At 42.2% G+C, this 21,424-nt stretch overlaps 1 long non-coding RNA gene across 13 annotated transcripts; it reads right to left on the bottom strand.

Moving 5' to 3' along the window:
• Positions 1 to 4,553: 4,553 nt before the first annotated feature.
• Positions 4,554 to 15,739, bottom strand: LOC123138234 (uncharacterized). 13 transcript variants are annotated; one of them, XR_006468911.1, is made up of 7 exons: positions 14,921 to 15,739; positions 14,096 to 14,197; positions 12,999 to 13,190; positions 9,927 to 10,604; positions 6,571 to 7,145; positions 6,319 to 6,418; positions 5,199 to 6,199 (listed from the first exon to the last, which is right to left on the bottom strand). It is a non-coding gene; the product is annotated as an uncharacterized lncRNA (long non-coding RNA). The 13 variants fall into 13 exon arrangements; XR_006468910.1 differs by lacking the exons at positions 14,096 to 14,197; positions 14,921 to 15,739 and having other exon boundaries at positions 12,999 to 14,000; XR_006468912.1 differs by lacking the exons at positions 12,999 to 13,190; positions 14,096 to 14,197; positions 14,921 to 15,739 and adding an exon at positions 11,287 to 11,968 and having other exon boundaries at positions 9,927 to 10,594.
• Between the last annotated feature and the right edge of the window lie 5,685 nt (positions 15,740 to 21,424).

Raw genomic sequence — 21,424 nt, 5'->3', positions numbered from 1 at the left:
TTACTATCCATAAGATCAATATGAACTCTTCTATTTCTTTTTATTCTTCTACTTTCTCAAGATCATAGCAAGATAGCAAATCCCTTGACTCAACACTAATCTTTATTATAGATAGCTCACGGACTCGATTACATAGAAGGGATCACAAAGCAAAACTCAAAACTAATTCATACCAAAACTTCAATCTACTAGATCAAGATATTACTAAAAGGATCAAACTAAGTAAAACGGTAAAGATAGGAGTGTGATGGTGATACGATACCGGGGTACCTCCCCCAAGCTTGGCAGTTGCCAAGGGGAGTGCCCATACCCATGTGATTATGTCCTCGGAGGTGGTGAAGTAGGAGTTGATGATGATGTAGGCTTGTCGTCCATCTTCCAAGGCATAGGCTCACCATCATAGAAGGATGATCGAGTCTCCGGGATCCTCAAATCTGCAGCCAAACTCATCCTCTTGAATCTATATTCATACTCACAGTTTTGGTTTTGCAGGTCATAGATCTGGGCTTGGAGGTGCTCGATTTTCTCTTGAAGCTTAAAGATGGTCTCCCCAATGATCTTGGCATCCAGCTTGTGGTTCTTGGTGAACTCCGTGATCATCATCTGGTTAGCGTTGAGTCCACGCTCCACCATCCCTTGGCACTTGAAAACTTGTTGCTCCATGGCTTCGAGCTTTGTCTCCACGCTTCCGGTACACCTTGGTCCCTCCACATCGCGGATGTGCAGAACCCCCTCACGCATCTCAATGGTTTGAGGGTGTTGCAGCACCTCCGCGAGATAGGGGTTGATAACCCTCTCGAAAAACTTGTCCTTGGGAGCGCTTGGAGACGTCATGGTGCTCTAGATCTGTCAGAAAACAGCTCAAAACAAAAACAGAGGATATTTGCATGATACGGTGGTCAAAACCTTCGGGAGATTATATAATGAATTTTTACCGACCAAAATACGTAACGTGCAAGAAAACGGAGTCCAAAAGGCACACGAGGTGTCCACGAGACAGGGGGGCGCGCCCAGTAAGGGTGGGCGCGCCCTCCACCCTCGTGGAGGCCTCGTGTCCTTCCCGGATTACTTCTTTCTTTCCAAAATTCTTAAATATTCCAAAACGGAGGAAAATTTCCATTAAAATTGTTTTGGAGTCAGTTTACTTACCTTACCACATACCTATTCCTTTTCGGAGTCTGAAACGTTCTGGAAAGTGTCCCTTATGTATTCCTCCGGAGTTACGGTTTCAATAATATTAGTTTCAACATTGATAGGATTAACTGAGATATAATGTTTGATTCTTTGACCGTTCACCACCCTCGGAATTGTGCCTTTGAAGTTGTTGATTTTTATGGCACCGAAACGATAGACCTCCTCAATAATGTAAAGACCTTCCCATTTAGAGAGAAATTTTCCTGCAAAAAATCTTAAACGAGAGTTGAATAGCAACACATAGTCACCTACGTTAAATTCTCGCTTTTGTATCCTTTTGTCATGCAACGTTTAACTTTTTCTTTGAACAGCTTGGCATTCTCATAGGCTTGAGTTCTCCATTCATCAAGTGAGCTAATGTCAAACAACCTCTTCTTACCGGCAAGTTTGAAGTCATAATTGAGCTCTTTAATAGCCCAATATGCCTTATGTTCAAGTTCAAGGGGTAAGTGACATGCTTTTCCATAAACCATCTTATACGGAGACATACCCATAGGATTTTTATATGCAGCTCTATAGGCCCATAATGCATCATCAAGTTTCTTGGACCAATTCTTTCTAGATCTATTCAGTCTTTTGCAAAATTAATTTGAGCTCTCTATTGCTCAACTCTACTTGATTACTAGACTGTGGGTGATAAGGAGATGCGATTCTATGATTAACATCATACTTAGCAAGCATCTTACGGAAAGCACCATGAATAAAATGTGAACCACCATCAGTCATAAAATATCTAGGGACTCCAAACCTCGGAAAAATAATTTCTTTAAGCATCATAATAGAGGTGTTATGATCAGCACTACTAGTTGGAATAGCTTCTACCCACTTAGTAACGTAATCAACAGCAACTAAAATATGTGTGTAACCATTAGAGGCAAGAAAAGGTCCCATATAACCAAAGCCCCAAACATCAAATGGTTCAATAACAAGAGAATAGTTCATAGGCATTTCTTGACGTCTACTAATATTACCTATTTCTTTGACATTCATCACAAGACAAGACAAACTTACGAGCATCTTTGAAGAGAGTAGGCCAATAAAAACCGGATTGCAATACCTTATGTGCAGTTCTATCTCCAGCGTGGTGTCCTCCATATGGTTCAGAGTGACACTTGCGTAGGATCTGTTCCTGTTCATGCTCAGGTACACAACGTCTAATAACACCATCTAATTCTTCTTTATAAAGGTGTGGGTCATCCCAGAAGTAATGTCTTAAATCTAAAAGGACTTTTTCTTTTGCTGGTATGTGAAACTAGGTGGTATAAATTTAGCAACAATGTATTTAGCATAATTAGCATACCATGGAGCAGTACGAGAAGCATTAATGACCGCTAATTGTTCATTAGTAAAGCTATCATTAATAGGTAGTGGGTCATCAAGAACATTCTCTAACCTAGACAGGTTATCTGCAACGTGGTTCTCAGCTCCCTTTCTATCAATAATATGCAAATCGAATTCTTGGAGTAGGATACCCCATCTAATAAGTCTAGGCTTAGCATCTTTCTTTTCCATAAGATATTTAATAGCAGCATGATTAGTGTGAATAGTAACTTTGGAATCAACAATATAAGGTCTTAACTTGTCACACGCAAATACGACTGCTAAGAACTCTTTTTCAGTAGTAGCATAACTTCTCTGAGCAGTATCAAGAGTTTACTAGCATACTGGATAACATTCAATTTCTTATAAACTCTTTGCCCTAGAACAGCACCTACAGCATAATCACTAGCATCACACATAATTTCAAAAGGTAAATTCCAATCAGGTGGCTGAACAATAGGTGCAGTGATCAAAGCTTTCTTAAGTATTTCAAATGCTTCTACACAATCATCATCAAAGACAAAAGTAATATCTTTTTGCAATAAATTAGTCAGAGGCCTAGAGAATTTTAGAAAAGTCCTCAATGAACCTCCTATAAAAACCGGCATGACCAAGGAAACTTCTTATACCTTTTATGTCGTTGGGATATGGCATCTTTTCAATAGCATCAACTTTAGCTTTGTCAACTTCAATACCTCTCTCGAAAATCTTATGCCCCAAGACAATGCCTTCATTAACCATAAAATGGCAATTTTCCCAATTCAAGACGAGACTAGTGTCATCACATCTTTGCAAAACTCGATCAAGGTTGCTTAAGCAATCATCAAAAGAGGATCCATAAACAGAGAAATCATCCATGAATACCTCACAAATCATTTCACAAAAGTCAGATAATATAGCCATCATGCATCTTTGAAAGGTAGCAGGTGCATTACATAAACCAAAAGGCATACGTCTATAAGCAAAAGTACCAAAAAGGCAAGTAAAAGTAGTTTTTGATTGATCCTCCGCTGACACAGGTATTTGAGAGAAATCAGAATAACCATCTAGAAAGCATAAATGTGTATGTTTGGATAGTCTTTCTAGCATTTGATCAATAAAAGGTAAAGGGTAATGATCTTTATTAGTGGCTTTATTTAATTTACGGAAATCAATTACCATCCTATAACCTGTAATAATTCTTTGCGGGATCAATTCATCTTTATCATTAGGAATGACAGTAATACCTCCCTTTTTAGGAACACAATGGACAGGACTTACCCATTCACTATCAGCAACGGGATAAATTATACCTGCCTCAAGGAGCTTTAGTATCTCCTTTCTTACCACTTCTTTCATCTTAGGATTTAATCGTCGTTGAGGATCCCTAACTGGTTTGGCATCTTTTTCCACTTTAATTTTGTGTTGGCATAGAGTGGGACTAATGTCCTTAAGATCATCCAGAGTATATCCAATAGCAGCATGGTGCTTTTTCAGAGTTTTCAATAATCTTTCTTCTTCTTGCTCCGAAAGGTTAGAACTAATAATAACAAGATATATTTTCTTTTTATCAAGATAAGCATACTTAAGATTATCAGGTAATGGTTTAAGCTCAAACACAGGATCACCCTTGGGTGGAGGGGGATCCCCTAGGATTTCAACAGGTAAGTTGTGTTTCAGAATAGGACCCTGTTGAAGAAATACTTCATCTATTTCCCTTCTTTCATTCATAAACATATCATTTTCATGGTCTAGCAAATATTGTTCTAACGGATCAGTAGGAGGCACGGCAATAGAAGCAAGACCAATAATCCCATCCTTACTAGGTGATTCTTTATCACGGGGTTGTCTACGAAACTTAGCAAATTAAACTCATGAGACATATCCCCTAAGCCAATTGTAACAACATCCTTTTTGCAATCAATCCTAGAATTAACAGTATTCAAGAAGGGTCTATCAAATATAATGAAACAAAAGTCATCTTATGGGGAACCAAGAAGAAAATCAGCAGGATATTTAACTTTCCCACACAAGACTTCAACATCTCTAACAATCTCAACTGGTTTAATGGTGTCCCTATTGGAAAGCTTAATAATAATATCAATACCTTCTATTTCAGCTGGTGCAATATCATGCATAATTTCTTTACTAGCAAACAATGCCCGTGGGTTGCAACGGGAAAATAGATTCATCGCCCATATTTAAAAGAATATTGTAGCACAAGCACCACACTTCAGAGACTTGATGGTACATCGTATGAATTCATGCATGATGGTTGATGCATACTCTTGCCAGCGCCACTTCAATGTTTGTGGCTAGCTTCAAGAGATAATTTGTCTCACATGTCCATCAATACATCTAAGATCTATCTTTGACCTCTTGTTCCTTGGCTATAGATAACACTGCAGTGGATCATTTGTTCTTCCTTTCCTCACTGAACAAACAGATCAATATAATCTCATACAAGCCATTACCTTTTCCATGCACATAATCTGCCAAGGTCATTATTCTAGATTGCCCTGTAAAAGATAGTTGGTCATTATTCTAGATTGCCGTGTAAAAGAAAGTTGTTTTCTCAGGATTGAATTAAACCTATAAAACAGGATCCTTCTAATGTTGCTGCCCAAAAGCTTATGTTGGTTTTATATAATCGAGATATTTACCACCTTGCATTAGCTCAAAAACTCTTCCACATCAGAGCTCCAAATCGTGAAACTTAGACCACTTTCCTCTATCGAATTCATCAGTGTGTTGACAACTGCGTTTACACTGCTTCATGGAATAGTCCTAGCAAACCCACCGCCTATAGAACCTTGGTCCAGTATACAATCCCGCTGAAAAGAAGAATTTGTTGTCGGCACTTATCATAGAGCCTAAAGGTGCACCTGATCCGGTCAGCGTTTGAACTGAATAAAGAACCACTTTCTCCTCTAAACTTAATCTGCACATGCATCTCCTACCGGTGATGTTTACTCAACTTTGTTTAATCCACACATAGGAATAGAATCCGCCATGGGTATTAACCACAATCATGGCACTGGCAATTGCCCACAACGGTATCTAAGCAATACCCCTCCCGCTCTGCTCTCGCCCCTGCCGGCATTTGTCATTATGTCGGAGGACGTCGCCGCATGGTATGCTGAGCGGACGCACCGCTGCCGGGATCTGGATGTTCCACGGAAAGCTTGTTCACCCAATCATCCTACATCCCTGATGTCATATGAAAAAAAGTCCATCTGAAACATCAACACAAAATCAAAAATTGGTCATATTTAATTAATTAAGTAGTGCTAAATCAATTTTCTATGCCGCTTAGTCATTCTGCAAATTTAGCGTCATATTCGATTTCATGAAGCCATATAAAAGGTATTGCCCTGATAAAGTAAAATTTCTTCAAAAAAAATTTCTTGTGGGAATTAGCACAAACATTTGCTTGACAACTAAAACTCATTTCAAGCCATTATTGCTGGTGTCAAGTTGATCTTAACCTTGCAATAAGAGGGTTGTGCATGTTTAGCCAGCAATCAGTTGAAAAAGAAAAATTATGAAGGCATTGGTTCCTGAAACCTGACTGCGTGTGCTCCTCTGTTCTAACTGAAGACCGCTGCTCTGTTTTCTCCCCTGACCTAATAGTTCGTGGGTGCGTGTATGTGTAACCACCGGTGAAGGTTGATAGGGACAATGGCAACACCTGCGCCATGACATTCTGCAACCACCAAAGGAATGAGAATCAACCATCAAACCATCTAAAAATTGCAATCATCAAGATTACATGCTTTGAAGGCATGCAAGGACTCCAGGAGCAGAAAGGTGTCAGGTTTATACCTTGTTTGGGACAGCTCCATCAGCCCGAGCCTTCTTCAATAGTTGGGCGCCAAAGCTCTTGGTGCTTAGGCGATTGGTAAGCCAGCCATTTCTTCTTCATCTACAAAAGGAGGAGAAGGTTTGTTTCTGTTATTACAGTTGGACTGAAGATTGGAACAAGGCAAGAAGGGGGGTGGACGAATCTCATTTGTGGGGAAATGTCCACACTGTTTATTCAAATGGAAAAAATGAATCACATAAAAGACTATTTACCTTTCTTCGAGTAGTAGAGAACCACATAATTTTCAGTCCAGACTTCAGAGAAGGCGAGGCGTCACTCGCCGCCTTATTTTCTTTAGAGGGACTATGCCGGCCTGAACCACTTCATAAAACTGAGAACTATACAAAGGCAAATGAGACAGTGGGACTAATAGAAAAGAGAAGGAGGGACAAAATTACAATCTCACGGATAGGTGATACAACATAGTGCTCTAATTTCTAAGGAGCACTTTATTAATTTCGTTTGAATACCTGTTAGACCACAACATAAGATCATCAACAATCTTGCTAGCAGTAATGTGCAATTCCTCAAAAATGTCGCAGAAGAGTTTGGAGTTCACGCGCTTCCATGTAATCTAGAGGACCGCGATAAGCACGGTAGAGTGAATCTTGTCGAAATAATTTTCTTCCCAGAGATCTTTGACTGAATCAGCATTGAGTGGATGAAAACTCTGAAGTTCAGACCACAGCAATGGTCCCAGCAGAGGAACACAACCAGCAAAGAAGGATGAAAACTCTGTTGCTGCACTTAAATGTCTGAACATCACTTTCTCTACCCTCTCTGAAACCTGAAATATGCAGATGTTAGAAACCTTCTAATTTGTACATGATGATATTAAGAAAAGAGAAAGAGAGTATCAAGAACAAATTCATAATTTTGGCTGTTAGCCATTACAGGTTTCAATATATCTATCTCTGTATGTTGCAAATAATCATAAATGAATAGTAGTATTATCGTTTAGCTATTCCATGGAACAATTTCTCTGAACTTTCTTGCTTCAAAGTTGTCAGAAGTTCTAGCATTGATAAATACATGTACTAAATGTTCTAAAAAATAACCAAAAACAAAAAGTCATATCAAGACATATGACACCACTGTATCGATCTTCTGAAACATAATAAGACGGGCTAGCTTATAATTTGAAAACATCGTTTTACAACTCAATAAGTATTAGCAAACGCGACATGATAGCAGGAGTATTATGATCAATTTTACAAAATTGGGAATAATGTAGCATGACATTCAGCTTGTTTGGGCAAGTGATGTTCAGCTTGTTCAGTTTGATCTTACCAAAATGATCAACTTAATGCAAGGCATGGGAACTCAACCAGGAACACATTGGTGCCTATCAATACCCCCCAATTGGATTTCGCCTTAAATCACTGCAGTTGTGGTAGGGGAGCACATGTGTGTGTACCTGCGCATGGTCGTGACAATCGGTTCGGACAAAGCAGTGTCCTCACCGGCGCTACAGAGGGCCTGGGTGGAGGAGCCGGCTAACATGGACATCACACGCTTGGCCGTCAAGGCGGCGCCTAGTCAAATTCAGTACCAACTCTTACTGAATTTGAGTACTTACGTAAATAAAAATACACTGAATTTGGTGTTGCCGTGTAGAAAGGATCAAATCGATCAAGTATAATCAACTATTACTACCTGCAGGATCTAGCATGCGTTATCCTTCTTCGCACGCTTGCAACTACTACCCTGTCATAGCATAGTTGATGACATAGACATTGATGAAGCATGTGACATAGACAATGATGGGATTAAATATATAAATTAAATGGAAGGAAGCTGGTAATATATAGTAAACTCGAGAGGAATTTATTGCATAATTGCAATGTTAGAGAGACCCATCACAGAATTTGAAGTGAGGCTTTCATCTCTGGACCTTTTACCCTTATTCCCAAGCAGAGACCAAAATAAATATCTCAAGTATATACCAAAATTACAATGGGCATCCCTTGAAGGTCATGATTATTATGCGGATAAAGAACTGCAGATTTTTATATTTGCGCATAGTATAGCCACATACGTGAAGCTGAAGTAGTGTTGAACATACAGTTTGGTACATATAATTCAGAGAACGAACAATACACCACTGCATAATAATACTTACATGGAGTTAAATATATCAATTTCGGCACATATAGTATAGTATTTAGTTGCTGCTCTCTAATCATCTATTACCATTAACGAACCTTGTGTCTGCATGTACAACAAATTTTGGCTAAAATGACCTTACAGAAGTTAGCCATAGCAATCGACACAGGAAGTGCTAGTGAATACTTCTCGATACTGATGATTAGCTACAAAATTGATCAGTAAATCTACGTTACTTAGGCCCATAGCAAGCCGTTGTACAACGACAATCCAAATCTGAAAGAAACAATTTGTCAAACATCTTACCTGCAACAGCCAACGACAATCCATCAATCCAAAATTATTGCTGAGCACCACAGCATTCGGCAAGGTAATGTGGCTGGGACTCGCCGGCTGGATACCATAGTCTTCATCCATTCCTTCGGTTGGGGAACAACTCCACATCGGTGCGTGACCATCATCGGCGACCAAGGGAGCCGGAAGGAGGCCGGCGACAGGTGAAGCACAGCGGCGGCGCGTCGCGCGATATGCGGCGGATCCTGTCGATCGAGAGAAGGGGGGTGCCACGATGGACGGGGCGGCGACGTGCGCGGGTGGGGCTGGGTCGTGCTCGCCGTCAACTCTAGGAGGAGATCTTGCCCGAGGAGGGGTCTAGCTGGAGGGCGACGCGCCATGGCTGCAGGGGTAGGCGCACCGGCGGGGTAGGAGGCGGCGGCGCGGGGAAACGGCCGGCGGCGCGGTGGCGGCCGGGCGGGGCGGGGCGGAGCGGGGCAGGAGATGGCGGTGGGCTGGAGGTTGAGATGGGATCGGGAGGGTGCGGGAATTGAATTCTTACAGATGCAGGAGGGTTTCTAGAAAGACGAAACGTTTTTTCAGATTCACTAAAATAGGGATGGCGGGTTTAATTCCTAAAAACCATAGGGGCCTTTCTGTAAAACGGACGCGACGGTGAACCCGGAGACTCACTCCGGAAAAAATAAATCCCTAAGAATCAGGCTTTTATCTTAGTGAAACTAATTCATGGTCAATGCTAATGTGTTTCAAGGCGGATGCATGGTGTTAAGGTCATAACATGTTTAATAAAGTAAAAGGCTGGTCCCATTTTTTCTATCTGATCCATTAAACACAAGGAACATGCTCAAAATGCAGGCACTGGCACTACAATATCGGTGATAACCATGATTGCATCCTTTCTGGTTTGCAAATTGAAGAGACGGTGGAACATCTATTTTTTGTATTAATAGGTATTGACCAATCCAACCACTTATGTACGTTCTCTGTGGCTCAGGAACTTGGCAACATCTATCACCAGTTGAACGACCAAAACGTGATTAACTATTCCTGAGAAAATTCATTCTGTCACCCAGAAGCCTTGGCAAGTTAACAATTCATCAGAAATATATAGAGTTCTAGAGTGCATTGTCCAACTGCAAGGGTTATGAGGAAGGAAGAAGGACTGGACCTGGGGAGGAAAGGTTGGGGATGAAGTGGTTGCATGCGAAGCGAGCGGCAAGGTGGCCCGCATGGTCGTCGAGGACAGTGCAGAGGGGCAGGTCAGAGTGGAGGCGGCAGCGGTTCTACACCATACATTCTCACATCCAATGTTGCATGAAGCTCCTGCTTGATCATGTTCTTGAAGTTAATTTTACCTTGAAATATATGTGCAACAGTGAGGATTGTACTAACTTTGTCAGTCCCTGCTATGATCAAATTTGTCAACATTCATAGACCATATTCCACAATTACTCTTCTTCCACAAAGGGATTAGAATTTAGGGGCCAAATAATTTCAGATTTGGTGAGAAAATCATAGAAAAAATTGTTGCCTTGAAGCCTGCTACCCCTGTTGTCTCGAAGCTCCTGTACCACATAACAAATATCAGTGTGCTACTACACGAATCCTGAACATGAAGCCTGCTGCCCCATGTTGTCTTGAAAGCTCCTACACCACAAAACAAATTCTCAATAATAATAATAAAACAATGTTGTGCTGTACTGAAGTTACATCCAAGTGTCTTGCTTCTGCCAAGCTCCACCAGGAGATCCTCCTCCTGGTCTACAGCGTGCCGTCGAGCACCCATGTCGAGGATATCTTAGCCCCTCCGGCTTCGCCACTCCCGTCATAATGCATCTGGAATTTCCTATAGTAGGTAGTATCAATTTACCTCAGACAACACAACCCATAATGAAGTTATTCATGTAGCAAAGAAGCAAGATTAATTACTCTATCTGCAGTTGTTATTCTCATAACCGAATCAAGTAGTGAGCTACTTGAAGAATTGATGCATCTATATAAACCATGACATAATTTTGGCCCAACAATAAATTATAAACTATTATACTTCTGAGTCCAGTCTCTTGCTGAACATCACATAAACGAGATCATTTAGCTTCTTCAGAACTGGGCAGGTTCTGCTCTGAGTGTATCTGCAACCTAAATATAGTTGTACATGCCCCTGATTGTGATGAATATATTTGCAAGTATCCTACTACTATGGAAAAAGAAACAAACATAAGCTATCATACTGAATTACAGGTGCACAAAGTTGATTAATTTAATTTACAAACTAAAAGTAAACTGAGTTATGTACTGTAAGCATAATCTATTACAGGAGCATCATACAGGAAGGGCAATATGTGTACAGACAAAATCAAAATACTATGTACTATTTAAGATGCTGCTGAGTGAGTAATTTGTTTGAAATATTTTTTAGCTAGTCTATAATCCAAAGCCGAGCTCCTTGTCTACTGCAACTATATGTGCTACTTATATGGCAGTAGGAGAATCTTGCATCTTCTGTATAAACGAAAAATAAAGCTTACGCCTTGAGGAGTCTAGGTGGTGGAGGCTTGAGCATGGTATGTTGCGGACTCAAGGAACCGCCTTGCTGGGGAGCGGACCGGCCGTATTGGATGGGCTGGACTGCCGGAGACCAAGCAAGGTGGCCTTGAGCTCAACCAGTGAGGGAATGGGGGCATCCAGCAAGAGATGGGGGCGTCGAGCAGGGCGTTGACCTTGACCGCCGTTGTCCTACTACGGTACTGCCACAATGGAAGGGCGCCGCCGTGTCAGCCCACACCGGCCCGTCGTCGTCCTGCTTCCTGAACGACCGGAGAGGAAGGAGGCTATGCGCCACCGCACACCGGAGGACCCTGCACCCTGCCTTCCTCGCCCTCAAGCACAAGTTGCACGACAGGCGCTCGATCGGGAGCCAGACGCCAGCGCCGCACCCTCCCATCCTCTGCCTCCCGCGAGGTCGCGACCAGTAGGTGGAGGGGAGGCGTGAACGGAGAAGAAAGCCGCGGGTGAGGAGATGGGATTGGGAGGCAAGAGGCGGCCGGCGGGGCGCGGTGAGGCGGTGCGGTGCGGGATGGGGCGGGGCAGGAGATGGGAGGCAGGAGGAGGCCGGCGGCATGCAGGGTGAGGTGGGCGGGGCGGGGCGCCTCGAGGCAGAGCTTGGCTGTGTTTTCTTTTTCTACTTCGCACCGGTTTGATTTGATTTGAACTGCGGGTTTAATTCCTAAAAATAGAAGGACTTTTCTGTAAAAACGCCACGACAGTGAACCCGGAGACCCAATCCGTACTTTATTATTAGGGAGAGAAAAAAAATTGATAATAATAATATAATAATAATAATAGGAAACATGTCCATGCGTTGCAACGGGAGAAAATAATAATTGATTGACCCTCTTTTTCATACGCCAATTCAAAAATCTGGATCGTCATTTATCTGATTCCAAAACACTCAATTCAGGTGGTGCTCTACCTCACCATTAATGATTAAAAAATACATCGTGATCCATTTTTTGCAACACAATAAAAAAGTTAAACCTCCCAGAGTTGTATACAAACACATCATTCCTAGAACCTTTTCAACGGTTCTAGGTTAAAACAAAGAATCATTGAAATAATTGTCGTATAGTCTAATAATACCATCGGTTGTCTGAGTATCTAAAATTACTTTCATAAAAGTAAGAAAGAAATATTCACCACTTACTCCAATTTAGTTTTTCTTTTTCACATTGAAACTTCCAAGTATATCAAAATCTATTAATATTAAAAAAATTACACCGAATGATCTTGAAGTTAAATAGGTTTTCTATTAAATCATTAGAACAAATCAATTATTTCACTTGAGTATGATCACCATATGTAGATTCAATGCAAGAAGCATTTGGCCAATAATAAACAACAAATACATGGCAATTGCATCAGAGTAGTATAAATAGGAACAAGTTACGCTGACCGTCAGGACACTATGCCGGTCTTGTTTCAGATGCATGTATTTCTTTGCCTGCATATATCACTGAATTATTTAGATGGATTATTCTGCTATCTCCATGCCATTAGTACTTCCTCTAGGCATTATTTATTGGAACATATGACATGCATCTGATACATAAACTTGAAGCAAGAAAGGAGAAGGACAGGAGATTAAGGTGAGACTGATTGCTATATTGTTCCACAACTTGGAATTGCTGCTAATCCCCAATGAAAGTCAAGCAAAAAAATGAAAGAAGATGAGGAATATCACCTGCTGGTTGCAAACTTCTTTCTCTCGATTTATTTATGCTGACGGGACTCGATGTGCGTTGGCTGACAGACACCGCGTGCGACATTTGCACAATGAGAGCACGAACCATTGTTGAACAGGCTCAACTGTAGCCTTGTATTTGCTTCTTCCATCTATGACGTGCAGCGCGCCACCGGCCCTATTTAGCTGCTTCTGCACCACAAATCTTAGGAGATCAGTCTGCGTGAGAACAAACATGGCAGCCACCATGGCCAGAATTTGCACAGGTTGAGAGAAAGTGCCGAGAACAAAAATCATAAAAATAGCCTCTATGCGCTTTCAGTGTCGGCTGACTCCACTGAATTAGTAGATGAAGCGATGAGTGGCCCTTCGCACAAACTGTGGACGCATCAACCGGTGGTCGTCGATATTCTGCTGCTCCACCACCCATTGTCCAATTTATTCCCCTGTTCTTGTATCCGGCCACAGACGCATGTCACCCCGTACCACCCGAACACCTCCGCTCGGGCGACCATACCTGGAATTGTTGTCCGGGGGCTTGGGGCGCGTCGCCTGCACTGGATTCGTTGCCCTAGCCATACTACTTGTTCGTTTCCACGTCATAGACTCGTAGCAGTATCAGCCGTTCTGGTGTCGCTCATCTCATAGTCTGCACTGGAGACTGGACTCGTTGCCGCCGCGACTAATGTACGACACCGGCTTCCCCTGCCATTAACGTTCTCAGGGAACACAGGTTCTCCTCGCTCGAGGATTCTTCCTGCACCGGGGTGGCCGTCGCGGCGTGGGTGGTCATCAGCTTCTTGGCGTGGCGGTGCACGCCGCAGCAGATGTAGGCCGACCGGCAGTTCTTGTTCTCCAGCGGGCGACTGTAGCGGCCGTACCTAAAGTCCTAAACATGGAGCAGGGGCGGAGCCAGAAAATTTAGCCATTGGGTTCACTCGTTGACTCAATGCGAGGATTTGGGATGAATGGATTAATTGTAATTTCTAGTCTCGGACCATATCACTCAAAGATACATAGCAAATAGAAACATGATATCAATTATAACATATAGCTGATTAGTTGTTACACTAAAACTAGAAGAGTGCAAGACATACCAGTTGGACAAAATTAAGAAACCACTTTACATATTGTAAGTAGAGTGATGCCGAAAATAAACTTCATAGCTTCAGCTGCAAGTTCTCATCCTCCTGAAATCACTGGAACGAATGAAAAATTAGTTTGGCAAATTTAAAATAAGTCATATCAAATGAAAGAAGCACACAAAGACAATCACGTTTCATAGTCCCCCTTTTTTGAGTTATTCATCTTAAAATGATCAGATACATAATCATACTGATGATATAAAACATATATTTCTCCACAAAGCAAATTAAGCAACCAATCATGAACACTGATCACCTAATTTATTGCGCAACATTTTGTTGAGAACATTCGTAGCAGAAAAAGCATCTCGTCATTACTGTTGTGGTAACTTACTAGCTTTAAAGTTGATGGACTAAAGGATAGATGTTCTACATAAAATAAATCTTTGTGGGGCATCTCGAATAACCCTATATGCATAGCCAAAAACAGGTGGAGGCATATACGGTTCTTGATTTGTTGTTGCTTCTTATGATTTTCGTTTTGCACTCCAAATATTCTCTTCCGATCAGCTGGACTAAAAGCGGATCATCTAAATCAATTCTCTTTGAATAGAAGGCTTTGGGAAACTGCTTGCATTTTGCCTACATCGGGTGGCTTGAACTGCTAGCCTCATTATCTCAATCTGATGATTTATCTCCTTTTGAGAAATACAATTCTATAGCCTAGATAGGTCAAAGTTGAGTGGGGAAAGCAATTAGAAAAATAATTAGGGCAAATGATATTAGCGTACTAGGATACTACTAGGATTGAGGGAGAAAGATGTAGCGATGTGATACCTTGAATTTGGACTGTCATTGCCTGTAGTTTCCGCTTGCCGCTGGAGATCGAGAGATGGGAGATCGGAACGGCGGAACAGGAGAAACGAGAGACGAGAGTCTCCGATGGGAAGTAAGCGATCGAGTCAATCCAGGCGCGAGTCGGTCCAAATCCTGGGCCTTTTTATGGGCTAATCACGTTGACAAAATTAATGGACTATAAGGCCACTGTTTGTGCTTTTCTAATTTGCGTTGGGTTCAACCGTAATATTCTATTGGGTTCATTCAATTGACCAGGCTATATATAGTACGTGGCAGCAAAAATACATTGGGTTCACCTGAACCCAACGGTCATACGTTGGCTCCGCCCCTGACATGGAGTCGATTGCAGTTTCCTCGGGTGCCACCGCCGGATTTGACCGACGGTAAGACCTGCCATGATGGTCGATTGCGGTTTCCTCCGTGCAGAAAAGAAAACCGGGTCGGAGTGGACGTGGCCCATGCAGGGTGGGCGAGCAACTCGACAAAGCGATCTCCCACCAGCCGTCGACAGAGATGACACGCAAAGTTAGGTAGACCCACCACAGCCGGCCGCAGAGATGGCGCCCAAGGTCGGGTTGATGGAGGGATGACGACGCTCGATGAACAGTCCGGTGGGATCGGTCCCTCTGTACGCCTCCTGTCCGACGTCTTCGTTTGCTGCATGTCCGCCTCCGCAAAATCCAACCTTCCCCTGAGCCCAGCTGGTCGATCCCGAGGCGTCGGCCATGGAAGGAAAGTGAGAGCGAAGAGTTCTTCGACGGGTCAGTCATGGAGGACCGATAGCCAGCGAAGATTTCTTTCTTTCGATGGATTTGAATTTATAGAAAGAGATCAGAGGAGAGTTTGAATCCAAGGGGAGAGGGCAGCAGAAGAAAGACGTGGACTCAGTAAAGAAAATCACGGGAGGAGATTACGCCCACAACGTACGTGCCTGTCGGCTTCGTCGGGCTTCTGATCCGCGGACGCAGCCCAGACAGAGGCCCACCAAAGCGGTCAGGCACAGGCCCAGGGCGACGTGCTTATAAAATTGTAACGACAATTAAGGAACGTTTTTTACGTACGGAAGAAGTTATTTCTCAAAGAAAAAAAAACTTACGGAAGAAGTTTACGACGTACGACCAGAAGCCTCATCGCTGGTTTATTAATAGGTAAAGATTAATTAATTAGGGAGAGATATAAGTCAAAAGGTATTGCACTAGCACTAGCACCCATATCACATAAGTCATGATAACAATGATCTTCTATTTTAACAGAAATAACAAGCATGCCGACAACAGGTCTATGTATCTTAGCATCGGTTCTAGCAATATTAGCAGTTTCACCATAGAAATAAATAACATGACCATCTAGATTGTCATCCAAGAGATCCTTAACCATAGCAATACTAGGTTCAACTTTAATTTGCTCAGGGGTGTATGAATTCTAGTATTACTCTTACGAACAACAGGTGAAGTTTTAGCATGATCTTTTATCCTAACAGGAAAAGGTGGTTTCTCAACATAACTAGTAGGAGCAATAGGATCATTATAAGTGATAGTCTTTTATTCAACTATAATAGGTGCAACTACTTTTACTTCAATGGGAGGATTATATTTAAACCACTTCTCCTTAGGAAGATCAATGTGAGTAGCAAAAGATTCACAAAAAGCAGCTACTATCTCAGAGTCAAGTCCATACTTAGCGCTAAATCCATGAAAAGCATCGGTATCCATAAAAGATTTAACACAACCAAACTTAGGTGTTATACCTGACTCCTTACCATCGTCGGAACCCCAATCTTCAGAGTTGCGTTTAATGCTTTCCAATAAATCCCACTTGAATTCAGTAGTCTTCAGCATATAAGAACCAGCACATGAAGTATCGAGCATGGTGCGATCATTGAGAGAAAGTCGAGCATAAATTTTTTGAATAATCATATCTCTTGAGAGCTCATGATTGGAGTATGAATATAACATTGACTTAAGCCTCCCCCAAGCTTGAGCGATGCTTTCTCCTTCGCGAGGCCAGAAATTATATATGTAATTACGATCATGATGAACAAGATGCATAGGATAGAACTTCTAGTGAAATTCCAACTTCAATCGTTTATAATTCCAAGATCCTGTATCATCACATAGCCTATACCATGTCAATGCATCTCCCTTCAAAGATAAAGGGAAGACCTTCCTTTTAACAACATCATCGGGAATACCTGCAAGCTTAAATAATCCACAAACTTCATCCACAAAGATAAGGTGTAAATCGGGATGCAATGTTCCATCTCCTGCAAAGGGATTAGCTAGCAGTTTCTCTATTATACCCGAAGGAATCTTAAAGTGAACATTTTCAATAGGTTCAGTAGGTTGAGGAGCAACTCTTTGCTCTACTGGTCGGGGTGAAGATACCCCGAACAAGCCCCTCAAAGGATTAGTTTCCATAGTAACAAGTGACAGAAAATGTCAGCACACTATATAAATGTTTCCTTACCAAGTTCCACTCACCAAAGGCGCTTCACTCCCCGACAACGGCGCCAGAAAATAGTCTTGATGACCCACAAGTATAGGGGATCTATCGTAGTCCTTTTGATAAGTAAGAGTGTCGAACCCAATGAGGAGCAGAATGAAATGACAAGCGGTTTTCAGTAAGGTATTCTCTGCAAGCACTGAAATTATAGGTAACAGATAGTTTTGTGATAAGATAATTTGTAACGGGTAATAAGCAATGAAAGTAAATAAAGTGCAACAAGGTTGCCCAATCCTTTTTGTAGCAAAGGACAAGCCTGAACAATTTCTTATAATGAGAAAAGCGCTCCCGAGGACACATGGGAATTCTCGTCAAGCTAGTTTTCATCACGCTCATATGATTCACGTTCGATACTTTGATAATTTGATATGTGGGTGGACCGGTGCTTGGGTACTGCCCTTACTTGGACAAGCATCCCACTTATGATTAACCCCTATTGCAAGCATCCGCAACTACAAAAGAAGTATTAAGGTAAACCTAACCATAGCATGAAACTAGTGGATCCAAATCAGCCCCTTACGAAGCAACGCATAAACTAGGGTTTAAGCTTCTGTCACTCTAGCAACCCATCATCTACTTATTACTTCCCAATGCCTTCCTCTAGGCCCAAATAATGGTGAAGTGTCATGTAGTCGACGTTCACATAACACCACTAGAGGAGAGATAACATACATCTCATCGAAATAGCGAACGAATACCAAATTTACATGACTACTAATAGCAAGACTTCACCCATGTCCTCGGGAACAAACGTAACTACCCACAAAGCATATTCATGTTCATGATCAGAGGAGTATTAATATGCATTAAGGATCTGAACATATGATCTTCCACCAAGTAGACCAATTAGCATCAACTACAAGGAGTAATCAACACTACCAGCAACCCACATGTACCAATTTGTGGTTTTGATACAAGATTGGATACAAGAGATAAACTAGGGTTTTGAGAGGAGATGATGCTGGTGAAGATGTTGATGGAGATTGACCCCCTCCCGATGAGAGGATTGTTGGTGATGATGATGGTGATGATTTCCCCCTCCCGGAGGGAAGTTTCCCCGGCAGAACAGCTCCGCCGGAGCCCTAGATTGGTTCCGCCAAGGTTCCGCCTCGTGGCGGCGGAGTTTCATCCCGTAAGCTTGCTTATGATTTTTTTTCAGGGTAAAAGCCGTCATATAGCAGAAGATGGGCACCGGAGGGCCACCAGGGGGCCCAGGAGACAGGGGGTGCGCCTAGTAGGGGTGGGCGTGCCCCCCACCCTCCTGGCCAGGGTGTGGGCCCCCTCTGGTGTTTTCTTTGCTCAATAATTCTTATTAATTCCAAAAGTGACTTCTGTGGAGTTTCAGGATTTTTGGAGCTGTGCAGAATAGGTTTCCAATATTTGCTCATTTTCCAGCCAGAATTCCAGCTGCCGGCATTCTCCCTCTTCATGATAAACCTTGTAAAATAAGAGAGAATAGCCATAAATATTGTGACATAACGTGTAATAACAACCCATAATGCAATAAATATTGAAAGCATGATGCAAAATGGACGTATCACGTCTTGAGGAGACAAAAGAGCTCATCGCCGCTTGCTGCGGAGACTAGTTCCCGCGGCCTGCAGCAATGCATCAAGAAAGTAGAGAACATCGAGCAAGATCGTTCTCTTCCTTCTTATTTTGCCCTTGTGTATTTCGGGCGTAGCTGCATGTGGCTTTTTTAATTATCTTCCTAATTATGTAAGACAATTATTATCCACTGTCGTCATCCTTATATATTTATCAGTCTTGCTATAAGTCACAGTAGATGCTATATAGGTCTGTCGGATCTTACATCATGATCTGTGCTTTCATATTTTCTTTTTTATCTCTTAAATCTCAGTCGAGTGAGACATAGCCACACCATTAAACAGAGGCTCAGGTGCCATTAATGGAGACCTTGGGAGAGAGGTGGATGGCAGGTGGAGGTCAAAGGGCTCTCCTCTCGATAAGCACGTGCAGGGGTCTGTTCGCACGCCTCTCGTACTCAAATAGCTATCCTGCACGGCACGTCCTAGCTAATAAAAAAAGGGACACGTGGCGGCACGTAAATGGTAAATAGAACACCCACGGTTTCAGTAATACTTGTGTTTCCGATTGTAACGTGACAACACTTGTTCCAAAATGACTTTGTTGATTGTTAATGTGTGCGCCTTTGCAAATCGAACAGCAAAATTACCACAGCATGTTGGTGCCATGTCATGGCACCAAGCCAAGTTTCATTATTTTCATGCGTGTTTTGGATTTACAAGAATTTAAAATCTAAGTTTCTCAATGTTTCCAGCCTAGCCAAGACGCCTGGAATTTTGAATTTCATTCCCATTTCTTGCATGGGACCTAGAAATTTACCCGAGGACACACATGTGATTTTTTAACCAACTTTGGTGCACTGGAGCATGTGCTTGTGTTTCAAATTTGAATTATGCACACAAAGGTGACACGTTCCCTCTCAGAACCACAAGCCTTCTTGAGAGAAGCTCCGGTTTGCAAGAAGCTTATACCAAAATTTGTTCCTATTCGGCCAATTTTTTACCACAACATGGTAGTACCATGACATGACACCATGCCAAGTTTCATGATTTTCAGGCGTGTTTTGGATTTACAAGAATTTTAAAACCAAGTTTCTCAAAGTTCTCGGTCGAGCCACGATGCCCAGATGTTTGAATTTTATTCCCATTTCTTGCACGGGACCTAGAAATTCACTCGAGGACAAATATGTGATTTTTCAACCAACTTTGGTGCACGGGAGCATGTGCTTGTAGTTCAAATTTGAATTGTGCACATTAAATGAGGAGAAACTCAATTAATGTATAAAAAAGGCCAAACGAACCCAAAATAATTCCAAAATTTAACAAGGTACTCATGTAGTTCTATGTTGCCTTTGTAAAGAAACTCAAGGGGGGGGGGGCAACGTATATTGTTTCGTACTCAAAGGTGGCACGTTCCCTCTCAGAACCACGAGCCTTCTTGAGAGAAGCTTCGGTTTGCAAGAAGCTTAACCAAAATTTGTTCCTATTCGGCCAATTTTTTTACCATAGCATGGTAGTACCATGACATGACACCATGCCAAGTTTCATGATTTTCGGACGTGTTTTGGATTTACAAGAATTTTAAAACCAAGTTTCTCAATGTTCTCGGTCGAGCCACGATGCCCAGATGTTTGAATTTTATTCCCTTTTCTTGCATGGGACCTAGAAATTCACCCGAGGACGTAGATGTGATTTTTCAACCAACTTTGCTGCATGGGAGCATGTGCTTGTAGTTCAAATTTGAATTATGCACATTAAATGACCAAAAACTCAAATAATGTATAAAAAGGACAAACGAACCCGGAATAATTCCAAAATTTAACAGGGCACTCATGTAGTTCTTTGTTGCCTTTGTAAAGAAACTCAAGGGGGGCAGCGTATATCGGTTCGCACTCAAAGGTGGCACGTTCCCTCTCAGAACCACGAGCCTTCTTGAGAGAAGCTTCGGTTTGCAAGAAGTTTATGGGGCTGTTTGGATGGCAGCCCCAAGCCGCCCTTCCAAAATTTTGGTCGTTGACCACAGGTTGGGCCAGTGTTTGGATCGCAGCCAAGTTTTTGGCTCACAACCAACTTTTTGGCCAGCCGTTGTGATCCCGCACTAGCGTGTGGGCGAGTTCCCGGCGGCTATTTCCTTCACCAAATTTTTGGCATGCCGTCGTTTTGGTCGGGCTGGTGTGGGCATAATCCAAACGGCCCCTATACCAAAACTTGTTCCAAATCGGCCCAATTTTTTACCACAGCATGTTAGTGCCATGACATGACACCATGCCAAGTTTCATGATTTCCAGGCGAGTTTTGGATTTACATGAATTTAAAATCCAAGTTTCTCGATGTTCTCGGCTGAGTCACGACGCCCAGATGTTTGAATTTCATTCTCATTTCTTGCATGGGACCTAGAAATTCAACCAAGGACACACATGTGATATTTCAACCA

Source organism: Triticum aestivum, chromosome 6B (genome assembly GCF_018294505.1).
Source record: "Triticum aestivum cultivar Chinese Spring chromosome 6B, IWGSC CS RefSeq v2.1, whole genome shotgun sequence".
In the NCBI taxonomy this organism is placed as follows: domain Eukaryota; kingdom Viridiplantae; phylum Streptophyta; class Magnoliopsida; order Poales; family Poaceae; genus Triticum; species Triticum aestivum.
The sequence above is the reverse complement of the archived record's forward strand: the minus strand, read 5'-3'. Positions and strand labels throughout refer to the sequence as shown.